Raw genomic sequence first — 20,669 nt, 5'->3', positions numbered from 1 at the left:
GGCTGTATATCCACTTAGTGCCTCAGAAACATAAGCAAAACAAAAGGGGGGATTAAAACTTGGCTACCACACTTCCGTGTGTTACCCTCACTCTTGTTCGTGCTTTCATGTGCGCTTGCACCCGCCCACACTTCCTGGTAACCACCGAGTGTGAATAGAGCACTTATCTCTCTCGATGGAAGGAGGATTCAGATTGTGCCATAGAACCCACTACCGCCCACCTGGAATCCTGAAATGCCCACTAGTGGGCCATGCTCTAGCACATGGGTAGGCAAACTAAGGCCGGGGTCCGGATCAGCCCAATCGCCTTCTCAATCCAGTCCATGGACAGTCTGGGAATCAGCGTGTTTTTACATACCGTATTTTTCGCTCTATAAGACGCACCAGACCACAAGACGCACCTAGTTTTTGGAGAAGGAAAACAAGAAAAAAAATTGAATCTCAGAAGCCAGAACAGCAGGAGGAATCGCTACGCAGCGAAAGCAGCAATCCCTCTTGCTGTTCTGGCTTCTGGGATAGCTGCACAGCCTGCATTTGCTCCATAAGACGCACACACATTTCCCCTTACTTTTTAGGAGGGAAAAAGTGAGTCTTATAGAGCAAAAAATACGGTAAGTAGAATGTGTGCTTTTATTTAAAATACATCTCTGGGTTATTTGTGGGGCATAGGAATTCGTTCACTTTTTTCCTTCAAAATATAGTCTGCCCCCCCCCCCACAAGGTCTGAGGGACAGTGAACTGGCCCCCTGCTGAAAAAGTTTGCTGACCCCTGCTCTAGCCTATCGCAATTCCTTCCCTGTATACTTGAAACTGCCTTCCAGAACACCCCCGTGATCAGCCGTCCTCCCCCTAATTCTTTCACATCTCACCTCGTCCTGTAAGTCTGGTTACTCTGAGAAAGAACTTCTGTGTAGATGTCCCAGGTCACTTTCCCCCCCACATCCTCAGCTTCTGGTTTAGTGCCCTACAGCTTAATCTGCAGAAACCCAGACATGGAGCAATTCAGGCTGGAGACGGACCACAACTCTGATCAGGAAGAAGTTTATGGGTGTTGCTTGCTGCCTCCGATGACACTCACACATGATTCGTTTGGCCCTCAATTGCCCCAGTTAAACAGGCTCTGGAAACCATGACAGAGACCCATTTACCAAAGAAAATAAACAAATAAATAAACACATAAATACAGGGTGAGCACGCACATCATGCACAGCAGGCCCACTTAAATGCACTTTCGATGTGGGGTGGGGTTGAGAGACAGATTGGTCTGCCTCCAGTCAGATACACTAAAATATTTAACGAAAGGGCATGCAGGAGTAGGTTAAATCAGCAGTCGTGCTAGCAAGGAAAAGGGCTGTCCTTGCACATTACGGCACCTTACGGTTTTTGAGCCGCACCACCACCAACTGTCATAGGGACAGACAGAAAGGATCAGCTGCAGTGGAAGAATCTCTGATTCCGGTGTCAGGTCCTGTTACCAACTGTATTTCCGAGTCCCTGACTTCCCTTGCCTTTGCATCCCACTTTTTTTAAAAAAATAAATGCATAAAATCATTGAGGCAGCAACTAACAAGCTAGCAGTGCATTTAAGCGAAGGCTCATTAAACTTTAAACCAGCTAAGAGAGACAAGGAAGGGGGCCGTGGTACCAATGCAGATTTGCAAAACGATAAGAAGAGGGACGGGGAGAGAAGTGCCAACTTGTTCAAAATACAGTCAATAAGGGACAGCCAAGGAAATAATTCAAACAGCTGCTGCCACTACTGCATCCCTTTAGTACAGATAAGCAGGGTTTGGAACCAGCATAAAAATGAAATGAAAAATAAAATAAATACTTTCTGGATTGGATTTGAATGTCTGCACTATGTTTTAAAATACGCTTCCTTAATAGAAACCAGAGGTTTTGGATTGTCTTTAGACATTTCAAAATGGTGTGGACAAGATAAATAATGAGGTTCGTATGCACATGCACACACACAGCATTTTTTAAAAAAATAAGCCAAGCCAAGCCCGTTTTCAGGTTTCATATAACTTCTTTCCTGCACTGCTTTCTACTTTTCTCAGGTGCTACAATCGCTATGATTCACAGTGGTGCCATCAAGGCAGGACACTGTGGCCATCAGGAGCACCTGCCATTGTCTCCCAACACAACAGGACTGGCTCATCACATTTTAAAGCATGTGAAATAATACATTTTACCACTGTATTCTGCTCTGGTCAGACCTCAACTGGAGTACTGTGTCCAGTTCTGGGCACCACAGTTCAAGAAGGACACTAACAAACTGGAACATGTCCAGAGGAGGGCAACCAAAATGGTCAAAGGCCTGGAAACGATGCCTTATGAGGAACGGCTAAGGGAGCTGGGGAATGTTTAGCCTGGAGAAGAGGAGGTTAAGGGGTGATATGATAGCCATGATCAAATATATAAAAGGATGTCACCTAGAGGAGGGAGAAAGGTTGTTTTCTGCTGCTCCAGAGAAGCGGACACGGAGCAATGGATCCAAACTACAAGAAAGAAGATTCCACCTAAACATTAGGAAGAACTTCCTGACAGTAAGAGCTGTTTGACAGTGGAATTTGCTGCCAAGGAGTGTGGTGGAGTCTCCTTCTTTGGAGGTCTTTAAGCAGAGGCTTGACAACCATATGTCAGGAGTGCTCTGATGGTGTTTCCTGCTTGGCAGGGGGTTGGACTCGATGGCCCTTGTGGTCTCTTCCAACTCTATGATTCTATGATTCTATTCTATGATTCTACCATCTAACTAGGGCAGATGGGGGGGGGGGAGGTTCGGCATAATGACATTATGTCCAGAGTCCACAATTACACAACGGCACCACTGGTTATTCCTGGACCAGGAATTGTTAAAAATAAGGGAGGATCAGTACTTTCTGTAAGAGACCCTCAGTCCCAAACCGCAAACCAGAGGATACTGCGAGCTGCAGCTAAACGAGCCAGTGAGCCAGTGTGTGGAAGATCACAACAGTGAGGAGCCCAAAAGCTGCATCTGCCCAAGGGAGGAGCCCACAAACAGATTTGGCTCCTACACAGGATTATAATGGATGTGGCTCTAGTTTTTGTCCCACTTCAAAGTGTACAGACTGACTCACTTGCGAGGACTGCCATTTATTTATTTATTCAGCTACATTTATACCAAGCTTTCCCTGAAAACAGCTCAAGGTGGCATGCAGAGTTCTCCCTCTCCCCGTAATTATCCTCACAACAACCCTGTGAAGGAGGTTCAGCTGAGAGACAGTGACTAGCTTAAGATCACCCAGTGAGCTTCACTGCTGAGTGGGGACTAGAACACCCACCTCCCCAGGTCTCACCCCAGCACTATAACCACTGCACCACAGTGGCTCATGAGTGGGGAAGGGCTGTAGCTCAGTAGAAGACCTTTTGCTCCTCTTGTGGCATGTTCAGGTAGGGCTGGGAACAGGCCCCTCTGGACCAATGATCTGTCTGGGTGTAAGGCAGCTTCCACTGTTCCTATCCGGCTCTGCAATAACCTTTGTGCACTAAGACAGTTCTCTTCAGGGAGTACAAAGTGCCTGGTTTGCACCACCATCAAGTCTGTGGGGGACAGAAGTCAGACAACAGTTCAGCGGCCACTTCCTAGCGGCAGCTGAGAATTTCAGCAAAGCACTTCTTCTGTTTGCTAGCAGGAGTCCTAACTCCAGATTGCTTAAAGCACACACTTATGGTGTGAAAGCTTTCAGGTATTCTTGAGCATGCAATCCTTGCTTTGCAAATTTAAGCATACTTCAGCAGACCCGAGATTCTAGCACGAAAGGAAGTGGACCAGGTAAGACTGCAATCAACCCGTCCTTGGTGAAGGCTGATCTGACAGGAGGGGTGGGGCTGGGAGGAGGGAAGAGGGAGGAGGAAGAGAAACAGCAGGTTCTGCTTTGCATACTGGACCAAAGAATCTCTTAGGATGCAATCCAAAAACAAAAACAAAAACCAAACCCACTTACTTGGGAACAAGCTCTGCTGGTTATAGTGGGATTACTTGTGAGTATGCACACACAGGACTGTAGTGCCCAGCTGAGGTAAGCTCTGAAAAATGCCCAGGAAGAATGACACAGCTACCACTCTTCCATTTTAACTACAGGCTCCATTCCTCATCCCCACCCCCACCCCTGAGCATGAAATATGTGCTGAGACGGCTTGCATGTCAAAAGGCGCTGATTACGCATCACATTTCAGCCGTGGCTTCTCTTGGGTTTCTGCTCTTGCCTCAGCCTGAGGTGCCTCAGATGCAGCCACACAGATCTGTCACTGAGAAACAAGCACGCAGTCATTTAGTGTCAGAGCAAATGTCCCTTTGGTGTGCCTGCATGGGGGGGTGGGAGAGTGAAGAAAGCATGGCTGCAATTCTGCGCAATTGCTTGATTAATCACAGTGCAAACAGCACCGCTTTGCCCCCTTCAGTATCTGTGGCCATGGAAGGAGGGGAAGAAGTTGTGCTGGTGCAAGAGAGTGGAAACCACCACCCACCCCTCGCACAAGTCCGTTTTGCAACCTGGGCATCCAGCACTATCCAGGCCAGAGTCCAGAAGGGTTGTCTTGACTTGAGGGGCAAGCGGTGCTAGCCATGATGTCTGCGCTCTGTCTCCTCAGCTGGAGGCAGCACTACTTCTGAATACCAGTTGCTGGAAGTTGCAGGATGGGAGGACACAGGTGGGTTTAGGGGAGCGTGACCGGTTCAGTCGCACTGGGTGCTGAGCCTCAGGGGTGCTGCAGCGGACGCCACAACTATTATTTAGAATGGAGTGTGAGAGGTGGAGGTGGACCAAATTTTGGCATTGCACAGGGCACCACTGAAATTTGAGACCCCAGGGCCCGTCCCTAGGGAGAGGGCTCTTGTGCTCAAATCCTGCATGCTATAGTGGGCATCTGGTTGGCCACTGTGAGAACAGGATGCTGGAACAGATGGGCCACTGACTGGATCCAGGATACACTTCTTACACCCAGTACACACTGAATAGCAAGATGGGGCTCCCCCTGGAGGGGAAAGGGTTGTGGCTCACTGAAAGAGAATATGCTGTGGATACAGAAGGTCCCTAGGTTTAATCCTTACCTTCTCCAGGTAGGGCTGCAAGAGATCCCTATGTCTGTCAGTCCGTACAGGTAATACTGAGCTAGATGGTCTGGCAAAGTGTAAAGCCATTCCCTACATTCCCTTGTTGCCTAAGAGCCCCAGACGCAGTACTGCCAGAATCACAGAACTGTAGAATTGGAAGGGACCCCAGGAATCTCAACATGCAGTCCCCCATTCAATTTGAAACCATACAGGACCAGTCTTAACTTTGCAAATGTGCTAGGAGTTTTATTGCTGCACCACTAGGTAGGAAGCCAGGCCTTAAGCTTTTGCACCCCTAAATTTACCGCCAACGCTATGTTCAGAAGGCCATCCTCAGGTCCTCCAAACCAGCTATGTGAGGTGGGTGGCAAGTAAAGGAGGAGTTTTTCAAGGGTGGTGTCTCACCTGCCCTGTTCCAACAGTGGCCAACCAGATGCTTGGGGAAACCAGCAAGCATGTCCCAAGGGCAAGACCACTCTCTCCATCTGTGGCTTCCAGAAGCAGAGATTCAGAAGCATAACTGCCTCTGAGCATGGAGGCAGACCAGCGCCATCTTGGCCAGTAGCCATCAGTAGCTGCCTCCTCCATGAATTTGTCCAATCCTCTTTTATTTTTATTTTATTTTTATTATTCTAATCTTTATTACATTTTTAAAATTTAAAAAGAAAGCATATATTAAAAATTACATGCAAATATTCAAAACTAAAAAGAAAAAATACAACACAAAAAAGAATAAAAATATAAAAGGGAAATAAAAGGGGGGGGGAGAGAGAAAAGAGAAAGAAAAAAAGGAATTGATAAAGTACACCAAATTATTCAAAGGATACAAACAGTGATTTGATTATTCTATACATTTGTATTCCTTCTTTTCTTTCTTTACAGTCTCTTTCTGTTCTGGAAAACTAGTTTGAATCCCTTCTATGTTGATTGACTTCCCTCTATCTCTTTGTGGTTGCTATACTTTTCTTAAGTAGCGAGTATTCTGTATTCATTTATTAACATCAATCTATCCCATATAACTGTGAAATTAATCTAGGCACAACAAAGTGTTATTTTTGTAAACATATTTTATCGGATAGTTTTTGAAGCAATCCCATTCCTTTTTTACCTAATCACTTGAGTGGTTTCTTATTAGGTCTGTCATTTTGGCTAGTTCAAGGTACTTACACAACTTTAATTGCCACTCATCTTTTGTTGGTGTTAATTCACTTTTCCAATATTTCACTATTAGAACTCTGGCTGCTGTAGCCGCATAGAGAAACACTCTTTTATTTTCGTTTGGAATGCTTATCGTTAGAATGCCTAATAGGAAAGCTTCAGGTTTGTTTAAAGATGTGTGTTTTAGCATTCTTTTTAGTTCCTCAGACATCATGTCCCAATTTTTTTTAATGTGGGGACACATCCATCACATGTGGAAAAAGGTTCCTTCATTTTGTTTATATTTCCAACACATATTGTTATTCTTCTTATATATTTTTGCTAATATGGGTGGGGTCAGGTACGATCTGTATATCATTTTCATAAAGTTTTCTTTTATCAGATAGCATGCGGTGAATTTTAAGTCTTTTTTCCATAATTTCCCCCATTTTTCCATCTCAATTGGATAACCAAAATCATGTGCCCGCTTGACCATCACCTCCTTTACCTCCTTGTCCTTAAAGTTCCAGTCTAGTAATAGTCTGTATGTTTTAGATAATATCTTTTTATTGTTTAATAATAATTCTTTTTCTAAATCTGATATATTTGTGTCAAATCCATTTATCTTCTTATCTGCTTTAAATTTTTCATTTAACTGATAATATTGTAGCCAGTTCAGTCCTGTCTGCTTTAATTCTTCATATTTTTTAATTTAAATTGGTTATTTTCTTGTTCTAGAATTTCCTTATACATTAGCCAATTATTACCCATATTTTTCTTTTTTACTGCTATTGCTTCTACAGGGGTTTTGGGTTCCAGTGAATTTTTTTTGTTTCTTTCCCATACAGTAAATAGAGATTTCCTAATTATATGATTGAGGAACCCTTTATGGGTTTTAACTTTATTATATCTCAGATAACCGTGCCAGTGTCCAAACCTCTTTTCAACCCTTCCAGGCTGGTGGCCATCGCTGCTGCAGAGGACAGCTTGCTATCTTCCTAACACGGGGGGACCTTCCTTTCTAACTAGGGCTTGCTTTATCAGGTTGTAAACCTTATTTTGAAGGAACCCCTGGAAAGCAGGCAGGGACAGGTGAACCAAATAGAGTGAAGGAAAGCAAAGACTCACTGCTGAGCTAAACTGGAAATTAATTTGCAAAACACAGAATAGGCAGAAGGCAACAATATTCCAAGCAGCGGCACATTCACTGCTGGATGGAGAGGAGCGGCAAAGCTCTTGTGCACCTTTCACCATTGTGCTCAATCTGGTTCCCCTGTGGAAATTTCTTAAGGTATTTTTTTATAAAGGGTGGGATAAACCACAGTCATAAGACAAGAATACAATGGGATCTGCTAAATGCTGCACTGCAGAGCTAAAAATAGTTACACGCTGCAGGACGCTTGCATATCCAGGAATAATTCCTAAGGGACTAATGCTGAGAAAACAAGCGGGGCGGGGGGGGGGCAGGTGGATGGAAGAAAAGCATGGAGACAGCAAAAGTAAGAAATGGGGGCAGGTGGGAGAAGAGAAGGAGGAGGACGAATTTTGCAATGCTTAACGTTTTCCTCCCGTAAGTTAGCAACAAGAGAGAGACTAGTAAGAAGGAGATACTGCATGTATCTTTTAATAGAAAAAAATATATGCAAAAATTCATCTGCATTTTGTGCACAAGGAAATTAGAAAGTGTGCAGTGTGGGAAAGGGACAAATTGGGGGGGGGGGAATTCTGTCCTTCTCCAAGCAGCGATAAAGATCACAGGAAGCAAACTGTAAGACTACTTGCTGCCAAGCTGGTGCCCTCTAGATATTTTGAACTGGAGCTTCCATCAGCCATGCTGGCTTGGGCTGATGGAAGTTGAAGACCAAAACATCTGGCAAGCACAAGGTTAGGGAAGGCTGAATTAGATCATAATTTTATGGCAAGGGACAAAGCATTTATCTCTAGACTAGAAGCCTCTTCACACCTTGTGCTCCAAAGTATACGCCTAGATGTATTTAAAGATGCAGCTAAAAAACTTAACAGCACAATCAGAATCATCAGAACAGGCATGCCCACCAGGGCCAGCGTGGTCTATACACTGTGGGCAAACACAAGGCTGCCTTGCGCAGAGTGTGGAATATCCTCAAGGAGTTCCTCAGACTCTGGACTGGAGCAAACTGATCTAGGGCAATAGTGTGAAGTATCTTCTAGCTACCCCACGTGCCAAAGGGACAACCCAAAACACGTGACATCAAGTTCCAAGGTATCAACATTCAAGAACAGGGTAGGTGGAAGCTAACGATGACTAACAACCTTTTGGGGACATATTCCAGCAACTTGCCACATGTATCCAAGCATGATGTGTTTTTTTTAATACCATGCTAAACCACTGAGCCTCTTGGGCTTGCCAATCAGAAGGTCGGCGGTTCGAATCCCCACGACGGGGTGAGCTCCCGTTGCTCTGTCCCTGTTCCTGCCAACCTAGCAGTTCGAAAGCACGTCAAAGTACAAGTAGATAAATAGGTACCGCTCTGGCAGGAAGGTAAACGGCGTTTCCGTGCGCTGTTCTGGTTCGCCAGAAGCGGCTTAGCCATGCTGGCCACATGACCTGCAAAAACTGTCTGCGGACAAACGTCAGCTCCCTCGGCCAGTAAAGCAAGATGAGCGCCACAACCCCAGAGTCGGTCACGACTGGACCTAACGGTCAGGGGTCCTTTACCTTTAAGAAGAAATAGCACCACCACAAAAACAAAAACAACTGGGAGGGTAATGCACCTTTGACTGAAAACTAACAATATGACTTTCAATAGGGTGAAATTTAGGGTTCTGCACATAGGCAGAAATAATCAGATGCACAAATACAGGATGAAGTACCCCTGGCTTGACAGCAGTACATGTGAAGAGGATCTAGAGGGCGGTCTTAGTCAACATGAGTCAACAATATGATGGAGCAGGGGGGAAATCCCTAATGCAGTTCTGAGCTCTGTTGTTGCTGTTGTTTAGTCGCTGAGTCATGTCCCACTCTTCGTGACCCCCTGGACCAGAGCAGGCCAGGCACTCCTGTCTTCCACTGCCTCCCGCACTTTGGTCAAACTCATGTTCGTAGCTTCGAGAACACTGTCCCACCATCTCGTCCTCTGTCGTCCCCTTGTCCTTGCACCCTCCATCTTTCCCAGCATCAGGGTCTTTTCAAGGTAGTCTTCTCTTCTCATGAGGTGTCCAAAGTCTTGGAGCCTTAGCTCTGAGCTCTATAGTGTCCAGATAAAGGGAAGTTATAGCACCACACTTTTCTGCCTTGGTCAGACCCCACCTAGAGTCCTGTGTTCAGTTCTGGGCATAACAGTTTAAGAAGGATGTTGACAAGGTAAAGCTTGTGTTGAGAAGGGAAACCAAGATGATAAAGGGCCTGAAAACCTAGCATTATGAGGAACAGTTGAGGGAATTGTGTACAGTGGTGCCTCCAAGACGAAATTAATTCGTTCTGCGAGTTTTTTCGTCTTGTGAATTTTTTCGTCTTGCGAAGCACCACTGTGTATTGACGGTTTCCCATAGGAATGCATTGGCGGTTTTTTAAAAAAGGCGCAAGACGTTTCGTTTTGCGAAGCAAGCCCATAGGGAAATCCGTCTTGTGAAGCAACTCAGAAAACGAAAAACTCTTTCGTCTTGCGAGTTTTTCGTTTTCCGAGGCATTCGTCTTGCGAGGTACCACTGTATATTTAGCCTAGACAAGCAGAGAGGTGACAAGATTTCCATCTTAAAATACCTGAAGGGCTGTCACGTGGAAGATGGAGTAAGCTTATTTTCTGCTGCTCCAGAGTGTAGGACCTGAACCAACGGATTCAAATTATAAAAAAGGAGATTGCAGCTAAACATTAGGAAGAACTTTCTGGCAGTAACAGCTGTTCGACAGCGGGACAGTGGACGATCTCGGAAGTTCTTCACTGGAGGCTTGTTTTAACAGAGGTTGGATGGTCTCCTGTCAGGAGTTCTTTAGCTGCGATTCCTGCATTGCAGGGGTTGGACTAGATGACCCTTGGTGTCCCTTCCAACTCTACGATTCTATGATTCTAATCCTAAAAAAGGAAACATTTCCCAAGCAGCTTTGTTTCCAGAGATAGACAATATTTGAGATATTAGAACTGTTCATGCTCCAGTGCTTCTTAATCAGCACATTAATCCATAGTCACTAACACCATGGGCTTTCAGATGGGTTTCCTAAAAAGACCAAGATTAAAATAGGAGGTTTTTCAACTGTGACCTGGCAAAGGCCAAATGGCATCTCCCATTAGTCTTCTAATGAGATTCAGATATATGACCAGCCTTTGTTCAGGGAGTGTGGTGCGAGCTGCTCCAGAGATGGCAATCCAACACTTGTGCCAATTTACAGGTTGCTTTTCATAAGGCAAGAAGCCATTGCAAGGGGATTCCACCTCATCCGATTTACCGTATTTTTCGCTCTATAGGACGCACTTTTTTCCCCTCCAGAAATGAAGGGGAAATGTGTGTGAGTCCTATGGAGCTAATGCAGGCTTTCGCTGAAGCCTGGAGAGTGAGAGGGGTCAGTACGCACCGACCCCTCTCGCTCTCCAGGCTTCAGGAAGCTATCTGCAAGCCTTCGGAGTGCGGCGGGAGTACAGCCTGAAGCCCGGGGAGCGCAGTGCCAACTCCCACTGCACACCTCAGGCTTCAGGCAGCTATCTGCAAGCTATCTGCAAGCCGGGCTCAGAAGGCTTGCGGATAGCAGCAAGCTCCGGGAGCGAAGGCGAGGTTGCGTGCAACCTCGCTGACGCTCCCGGACCCGTTCTGGGGGCTAGGGTCGGGGGAAGCTCAGGCTTCCCCTGCCCCAGCCCCGCAGCTAAAAACAAAGCCAAGACAGCTAGCGGGATCCATCCCTCTCGCTGTCTTGGCTTCTGCCAGGCTGGAGAGGTTGCATGCAGCTAAAGAGGAAGCCAAGACAGCCAGCAGGATGGATCCCGCTCGCTGTCTTGGCTTCTTTGCTCTTTGGGGCTGGGGGGGGAAAATAAAATTTGTTTTCTTTATTCCCCCCCCCCCCAATCTAGGTGCGCCCTATGGTCCGGTGCGCCCTATAGAGCGAAAAATATGGTAAGCAGGGAGTGTTTCTTGCAACCGACCTGCGTGTGGAGATGGCTGGCTGTGACATCACAGAGGCATACCTACACGCCCATGTGGGTAGAAGCCAGAGGCTCGCCACACACAGGTTTGTTTCATAAAAAGAGGCAGGACTACATCGCTCCAACGTGTAGTCACTCCCTTAAGAGAAGGGGTCAAACGCAAATGTGAAGATTTGCACCAGGAACCTCGTTAAGCCACCACAAGGATGACTGCTCATCCCAGATACTGTTAAGTAGTAAAAGGCTGAAGAAGGCAATGGAGAATGCCTGGCTGTGCTCGACATAGTTCTATTTTGAAGGGATGAGGGCTGGGGACACTTTCGGAAACAAAATGAAAAAAACAGCTTACAACAAGCCAAAGCCAATGGCTGGAACCAATTACTATTCCAACCAAGCGCAATAGAAGCTGCCACTGCAACCAAGCAAGCAAAGGAAAAATATTCCAACACTGATGAGGAATAAATTGAATAAGACATCCTCAGGAATGACAGAAGAGAACGGCTGGGGAAACCATTTCTCCATCTGCCAGTAAGGTGACGGAATGACTCAGAAAAGTCTTGGGGGTTGGTAGAAAAGGGAGGGGAGCGATAATGCCTTGGATCTGCCTTTACAGTCATCGACACCCTCATTTTGCACCTTACACAAGAGGCCTAGAGGTGTATTCTTTGGCATGACTATTTATATCAAGGGCATATGTCCCGAGTTCTCCCTTAACCCTGAAACACCAGAGAAGCTTTCGCCAAACTAATGTTCTCCAGGTTTTCTGGACTACCATTTCCATCATCCCTGGCCACTGGCCATGCTGGTGGGAGATGCAGCACAACGAACCTGGAGGACACCAGGTGGAGGAAGGCTGTTCCAGGTTGTGGCATCAGAGAGCAAAGGATCCCGCATGCGCACTGGAGAACATTAGAAGCGCTGCAGGTCCCACTAATGAACTGTCCAGGAAACAGAGAGTGGGGATTAAACCCTGTGCCTGCAGAAACACCCACCAAAATCCTCTCTACTTCACTTGACACCACTAGCCAGAATATGACCTCTGACTTTACCGGGAGCCTTTGGGCTGGACTACCAAAGGTATAGAGGTTCCCCTAGGCTATTTCCACTCAAGGGTTACAAATACACTCTGGAATACAGGTATAACGGAGAAAAATACGCATAATTTGAGATTTTGACAAGGACTAGAACCTCCATATACTTTTTACGTATACAGTAGAATCATCATTTTGAACACGAGCCTCATCATAAGCCTGGCAAATCTGGAATTACATTTGATAATCAGATAACGCTATTATTATTTACTTGGACTTTGTTATTTAACCCATGCACAACTGGACCCATGTTAAGTAGAATCATAGAATCATAGAATCATAGAGTTGGAAGAGACCACAAGGGCCATCGTGTCCAACCCCCTGCCAAGCAGGAAACACCATCAGAGCACTCCTGACATATGGTTGTCAAGCCTCTGCTTAAAGACCTCCAAAGAAGGAGACTCCACCACACTCCTTGGCAGCAAATTCCACTGTCGAACAGCTCTTACTGTCAGGAAGTTCTTCCTAATGTTTAGGTGGAATCTTCTTTCTTGTAGTTTGGATCCATTGCTCCGTGTCCGCTTCTCTGGAGCAGCAGAAAACAACCTTTCTCCCTCCTCTAGGTGACATCCTTTTATATATTTGAACATGGCTATCATATCACCCCTTAACCTCCTCTTCTCCAGGCTAAACATGCCCAGCTCCCTTTGCCGTTCCTCATAAGGCATCGTTTCCAGGCCTTTGACCATTTTGGTTGCCCTCCTCTGGACACGTTACAGTTTGTCAGTGTCCTTCTTGAACTGTGGTGCCCAGAACTGGACACAGTACTCCAGGTGAGGTCTGACCAGAGCAGTGCTATTTTGTATTTTTGTTCTTAACCTTTTAATTTTAATGTGTTATAACTGTTCTCTCCGTTTCAGTATACATTACAAAATGATTTTTTTAAAGAGCAGCAAATGAAGCCCACATCTTTGCTTTTGAACCCTTTTTATACCAGGGACACAGAGGTGGTGTAGAGCGAGAGCAGTACAGTTTTCTGCTGTCAGGATAAGATAAGAACAGAGACGCCCTTCACATCTAGGCCACCACCTTTCCCAAAACAAGCCCAGATGGGAACATTTCTTGGTATCTCAGGCAGCGACCTTCAACGTCAGTAAACAGCTGGTCAGGCTTGGTTTAGTTTGAAGGCTGATTTCCTCATCTTGTACATCATGGACAAGCAGACTTCAGGTTTGTCAAAATCCACAGTTTTTTTTGCAGACCTCCACAAACTTTCAACCAAAGACAAGCGAGTTAGAATTAAATGTCCAATTGAGCACATTCTGAGCAGGAGACTTCAGTACCAGGACTGAACTGAGCTCACGAACCTTTCACCAGGGCCAGCCAAGGACATTTTGATGGCTGAGGAAACCACAAAAATCCCCCTCCCATTTGGGAAGAAGGAGTGAGTGAAAGCTTACATCGGGAACAAGGCGGGGAGGGAAATCAAATCAGATATTAACCAACAAAGGCCATCAGAGTGGGAAAGGGGCCTTCTCTGAATCACACCAGGTGGGCAAAGACCCCAGGAGACCCCAGAGGGCAGCCCTTGCCGTTTCCTCCCTAGAGGTGGGAGAAGATCAGCAGTGTCCCCTACAGTGGTACCTCTGGTTGCAAACGGGATCCGTTCCAGAGCCCCGTTCACAACCTGAAAGGAACACAACCTGCGTCTGCGCATGTGCAGATCGCAATTCGCTGCTTCTGCGCATGACATCATTTTGCATGTCTGTGCATGCGGCGCAACCCGGAAGTAACCCTTTCCAGTACTTTGGGGTTGCCATAGGACACAACCTGAAAAGACGTAACCTGAACCGAACATAAAAAGAGGTATGACTGTATCTGCCAACAGGTTGCTGTTGAGGCAGCATTTGGGGAGGGGTCTAGCCAAAGAAGAAGCAGATCCAGCCTCCAAGGAGCATGCACAGCTGTTGCTGCCACTGTGGCAGAGGCCAGGTCTGCTGCCCCTCTGCATCCTGCTGCTTGAGGTCCTGCCTTCCATACACAAGCCTATTCCTAGTTAGTGCTCTGCATTTCAGCAGACTACTTTACGTGGAACAAGTCAGGCTTTTGTTGCTATGGTTCAACAACTGGGAGCAAGAAGCCCTTGCAGAGCTGCTACAAACCATCCAAAGATCTGCTAATAGATTCAAGTCTGACTTCTGCCCATTCTGGTTGGATGTTCAGCTGGAGCATCAAGCAATCCCAAATGCTATTTAAACAAATTACTTGAAATTGTTTATATGCTGGCTTTGGGGGGCATGCCCCACCCAAGAAAGAATATAAGATTATAAGATGGCAAACAATCATAGCAATTAGTTATAATAACATTAAAAGGTAAAGGTACCCCTGCCCGTACGGGCCAGTCTTGACAGACTCTAGGGTTGTGCGCTCATCTCACTCTAGAGGCCGAGAGCCAGTGCTGTCCGCAGACACTTCCGGGTCACGTGGCGAGCGTGACGAAGCTGCTCCGGCGAGCCGGCACCAGCGCAGCACACAGAAACGCCGTTTACCTTCCCGCTATAAAGCGGTACCTATTTATCTACTTGCACTTAAGGGTGCTTTCGAACTGCTAGGTGGGCAGGAGCTGGGACCAAACGACGGGAGCTCACCCCGCCGCGGGGATTCGAACCGCCGACCATGCGATCGGCAAGTCCTAGGCGCTGAGGTTTTACCCACAGCGCCACCCGCATCCCATTAACAGCTATTAAAAAGAGCATTGAAAATAAATAACAGGGCTAAATAAAGCTACCTATGGTGCATTCTGCAATATACACCAAAAAAGTGGGTTTTTAAACATCAAGGCCATGCACATCTCTGTGGGAAGGGAATTCCACAATCTGGGGGCCACCAGAGAAAAGGCCCCCAACTTCCATGCATGTCAACTAAAACACAGGCCGGCACACTAGCAGGACCTCTGGGGCAGATCTCAATGCCCAGACAGGATCGTATTACACTTCAAATAAGTCGGCCCCAAACATTTAGGGCAAGGGTAGCTAACATGTTTCGGGTTAAGGTCAATCCTCCAAGAACAGAATAGTGTTAAAGAGTGGGCCGTAGCCAATTTTAACTTTTTGAAAAATGGGCAATTTTATTGGCGTCTTGGGGCAAAAAAACCCTCAGCAGAATTCGCTAGTTGCGCTGCAACTTAACCACCCCCTGGTCTTGCGCTTTATGAAGTTAAAACCAGCCCTTTGGGCCTTAAAAATGAAGTCTTAACCAGTGCAACTGGTACAGAATTGGTGTCCCACACTCTGACCACCTTACCCCTGCAAGCCGCCAAGCAGCAACAATTTGCACCAGCTAGAGTTTCTGGGTGGTCTTCAAAGGCAGACGGACATAGAGCACATTACAGTAGCCTAACCTGGACATGACTCGTGAATGGATTACAGAGACAAGGTCCGATTTCTCTAGCTAGGTTCATAGCTGGCATCCCAGCCTCATGCGGTAAAAGGTACTCCTAGCCACTTGTGCTTCCACAGACAGTAATGAGTGCACACCACCCACCCTACTCCCAGCAAAGCTATGAACCTGGTCCTTGCGCCTGTTGCCGTGCACAGAACTAAGGTGCGTGATAAGGAGGTGATTTTCCCCCCTCCGGCTTTAATTTTTTCTAATTGTTTTTTTTCATCCCTCCCCCAATCTGCTGAGCAGCACTTGAAACCAAAATATTGTTTTGCGACAGATGGGAAGCCTCAGAAACAGAAGAACAGGACTTATAATAATCTGCAGTTTCATTTCCATAAAGTCTCTCAGAAGCCCTGGTGCCTTTTGCTCATGGAGTGATTTCAGAAAGATATGTCAGGATGACAACTGCTTCTACATTTAACACTCAAGGTTAAGTGAAGCCTGTTTGGATCCTTATGAAATAGGCAGCAACAACCCAACCTTTTCCTGCACTAGAAAAACCATGGCACTTTCCATGAAGCATAGGGAAGCTGATGCAAGTGTCAGCTGAAGCAGAATTTGAACCCTGAATTGAAAACTTCAAAATGCATATTGAGTATGTCTGGAAACATCTTTCATTTATGATTTGGAAGAGCCTAAGATTGGCCACAGCAGCCACGAAATTAAGAGACGCCTGCTTCTTGGGAGGAAAGCAATGGCAAACCTAGACAGCATTTTAAAAAGCAGAGACATCACCTTGCCAACAAAGGTCCGTATAGTAAAAGCTATGGTTTTCCCAGTAGTGATGTATGGAAGTGAGAGCTGGACCATAAAGAAGGCTGATCGCCGAAGAATTGATGCTTTTGAATTATGGTGCTGGAGGAGACTCTTGAGAGCCCCATGGACTGCAAGAAGATCCAACCTCTCCATTCTGAAGGAAATCAGCCCTGAGTGCTCACTGGAAGGACAGATCCTGAAGCTGAGGCTCCAGTACTTTGGCCACCTCAGGAGAAGAGAAGACTCCCTGGAAAAGACCCTGATGTTTGGAAAGATGGAGGGCACAAGGAGAAGGGGACGACAGAGGACGAGATGGTGGGACAGTGTTCTCGAAGCTACCAGCATGAGTTTGACCAAACTGCGGGAGGCAGTAGAAGACAGGAGTGCCTGGCGTGCTCTGGTCCATGGGGTCACGAAGAGTCGGACACCACTAAACGACTAAACAACAACAACAACAAGATTGGCCACGGTCTGATAGGAGAGTTTTAACCATGTAGAGGTATAGTTTGCTCCTGGCACCTAGATTTTTCAAATCATGTTCACTTTAGGTTGGGTGAGATTCACCTAGCAGGCAGAAGGCATACACAATGGGCTTTCTCCCTCTCCCTGTGCACCCCACCCCCAAATTGGTCCTGGGTAGTGATGTAGGTGAGAATATTCTCCAGAGAATATTTTCGAGAATGAGAATATTCTCTACTAGAAAATTCTCCAAAGAATATTCTCCTCAAACTGTAGATTCTAATGTAAGAACCAGTTTTACAACCCACGTTTAAAAAATCTAGTAAATAGTAAGTCAAGCTGTGATATTGCCAGTGTAATGAATAATGATTTTTTTGATCCAGTTACATCATTGGGCATTGTGTCATTCACCATTGGCAGTTGTGAAATGTGAGCTACAGAAAACATTTGTTTTGTTTTAGTTTTTAAAATGCTATTCATTTAATTTGATGAACATTTGAATTTGTATGTATTTCAACTATATATAATAGCCTTTTTTCTATTTTGGTGTGACCTTATTCTTAGCAATTCTATACCCTTGGCCATACAGTGGTACCTCAGGTTAAGTACTTAATTCATTCCGGAGGTCCGTTCTTAACTTGAAACTGTTCATATCCTGAAGCACCACTTTAGCTAATGGGGCCTCCTGCTGCTGCCACGCCGCCAGAGCACGATTTCTGTTCTTATCCTGAAGCAAAGTTCTTAACCTGAAGCACTATTCTGGGTTAGCGGAGTCTGTAACCTGAAGCGTATGTAACCTGAGGTACCACTGTACAGTGTGATTTTTCTTACAGAAAGTAGCTATAACGCTTTTATACACTTAAAGTTCCTAGGCTAGTGATGTGACTTTAAAAGCTACATTTCATACATACACAACATAATTAGAATTCAAAGTTGATGGTAAATATACAGTCAGTGGCAGGTTTAGTGATTAACGCGAGTCATTTACGCAATGTGAATCACGTTGAATTTTCAATTTCAAGTTTCTTGCAAAAAAAAAAAAAAGAATGTGAATTCACTGCATTGCCCCATTGAATAAAAGTATCTGTACAGTTTTTGGTTGGCATCTGAACAAGTTTGCCCATGAATAAACATGTATATTAACTAATTATATCATTTTTGATGTATTAAATAAAATGAATATTCTCCTATTTTAAATGAAAATTCTCAAATATTCTCATTAATCAAGAATATTCTTGAGAATATTCTCCAAAAGATTATTCTCGAGAATTTAACACCACTAGTCCTGGGTGGGTTGGGAGAACCCCCAGAACAGGAGCACGTGGGGGGAGCATTCTGCCTAGCAGGCAGAAGTGCTTATGCAGACAGAACAGCTGTTATAGTGTGACACCGAATTCCACCCTAACCACGTTAGTCCTATTCAAAGCAGATCCACTGAAATTAATGCGCATGACTAAATGTATGTCTATTAATTTCAGTAGCTCTAGTGTGACTATAATGCAGCTGAATGCAATTCTATATACCCAAAATTATGTGAAATAGACTATACAGTGGTGCCCTGCAAGACGAATGCCTCGCAAGACGGAAAACCCGCTAGACGAAAGGGTTTTCCGTTTTGGAGGGGCTTCGCAGGATGAATTTCTCTATGGGCTTGCTTCGCAAGACGAAAATGTCTTGCGAGTTTTGAGGGTTTTTTTCGCTCCCCACCCCCTTTTTCTAAGGCGCTAAGCTGCTAATAGCCTTTTAGCAGCTAATCCGCTAATCCCTTAAGCCTTTAATAGCCGCTAATAGCCGCTAAACCGCTAATAGCGCTAATCCGCTAATAGGGTTGCTTCGCAAGACGAAAAAACCGCTAGACGAAGAGACTCGCGGAACGGATTAATTTCGTCTTGCGAGGCACCACTGTATTTGAATTTTATGCTTTCATTGTGATACACTTGCGGGTTCTTTTCCCAAGTTGCAAACATCATTTCTTTGGGCTTTCGACATGCCCAATCTCGGTACATTGTGATTCAGACGTACACACACACACACACACACACACACATTCTTAAAGACCCAGCATAGTGTAGTGGTTAGAGTGGAGGTGAGGAACCTCTGGCTCTCAAGCAGTGTTTGAAACTCACCAGTCACATTCCACAACAGGGAATGGTCCAATTGCAAGCAATTTCTGAAGTCTTGTCTGCAATTGATTAAAACTGCTGACCCTGCTAAGAAGCTGTTGCCCATTGCTGGCTGACCGTTTCATCAGTTGATGTTTGCGTCACAGCATGGGTCAGGCCAGCTAATAGGTAGCAACATTTCATGCGCAGGGCTGAGCTGAATGGGCCTGAAGTGTGGGCTTGTTCGGTGTGGTTCTGGCCTGAGAGTGAGGCTGCTTATTTACTGAGATTATTATTTCCATTGCAACTAGACATTCTGCTGTAGCAACTGTGATCTAGGTTTAAGGTGGCATGCGGCACCTAGTTTATATATCTGAGTTTCTAACCTCTCACAGTATTTGCCTCACCACAACTTCCATCATCCCTGGCCGTTGGCCATGTTGACCGGGACTGATGCGAGTTGTAATCCGACAACATCTGGCAGGTCCCTGCTTTAGAATATTTAGGCTAGGACCAGAGTAAGTCAGATTCAAATTCCGAATCCACCAATGAGGTCACCTTTCAATCTCTCTCCATGCCTGACAGGGTTCATGCTTCCTATGTTCACCAGACAAAGAGAAGGGAAAATGTAATCAACGAAACAATTAATTAAGCCAAGCCAAGAAAAACACAGCACTTGTCTTACCCCCTTCAAATCCCTCTCCCAAAACCCACCTTCCCAAGGATGTCATCAGCCCTACCAAATTATGTCCGGATACATATAAACTTAAGAAACGCAGAGAGCCAAAGTGGTGCAATGATTAGAGTGTCAGACTGAGGCTCAGGAGACCAGGGTTCAAATGTCCACTTGCCTATAAAGCTCCCTGGATGACCTTGGGCCAGTCACTGCCTTTCAGCCTAACCTACCTCACAGGGTTGTTGTGCAGATTAAACCAAGAGGGGGAGAACCAAGTGTGCCATCTTGAGCTCCTTGGAAGAAAAAGGTGGGATATAAATGCAATAACTACTAAAGACAACGACAATAATATTCTTAATATTCCTGCTTTTTCACCTGCCTCAATTTCCTTCCCCTTCCTCTTTTATCTCCCCTGTATCAAATTATAGACTGCAAACCCCACAGGGCACAGATTTGTCCACTTGCACTCTAGAAAAGCAACATAGCAGTTTGATGGTACTATACAAGTGGCAGAATCCTCGATTAAGAGTTTAATTACTGTTAGTGCATATTTAAACCCATCCTTCACAACCACACCTCCTCTTCCGCCAGGAAAACGTGCCTGCCTTATGCCAAGCTGGATTTGGGGGGCTCATCCATTCCCCACACCATGCACAAGCGCATGCATTTATTCTACAAGGCCTGCTCCTGTTTTGCAGCATTTGAGCAACTGAAGAAGACTGACTGCCAGGGCTCATTCTCGGCTCACTCCTTGGCGCTGCTGCAAGACAGCATGTACTGTAGTTCAGTGCAGGAAGCACAATCGGTTTTGCTCAGCACTGCAGAAGTTTCTGCAAAGCTAAGCTGCAAGGGGCAGGGGAAAGCTCACTTCCCAAA

At 45.6% G+C, this 20,669-nt stretch overlaps 1 protein-coding gene across 20 annotated transcripts in view; it reads right to left on the bottom strand.

The window, feature by feature from the left end:
- STRBP (spermatid perinuclear RNA binding protein) overlaps nt 1-20,669 on the bottom strand; it is a 128,918-nt gene that overhangs the window by 80,269 nt on the left and 27,980 nt on the right. The window contains exon 1 of one of the 20 annotated variants that reach the window (XM_083423040.1): nt 92-170. The exons of the other annotated variants lie outside the window; for them this stretch is intronic. The gene's annotated coding sequence lies outside the window, so the exon portion shown is untranslated. Of the gene's footprint in view, nt 1-91; nt 171-20,669 lie in introns of those variants that run through there. 20 annotated transcript variants of the gene reach the window in all.

Source organism: Podarcis tiliguerta, assembly GCF_965153285.1.
Source record: "Podarcis tiliguerta genome assembly, chromosome: Z".
Lineage (NCBI taxonomy): Eukaryota > Metazoa > Chordata > Lepidosauria > Squamata > Lacertidae > Podarcis > Podarcis tiliguerta.
The sequence above is the reverse complement of the archived record's forward strand: the minus strand, read 5'-3'. Positions and strand labels throughout refer to the sequence as shown.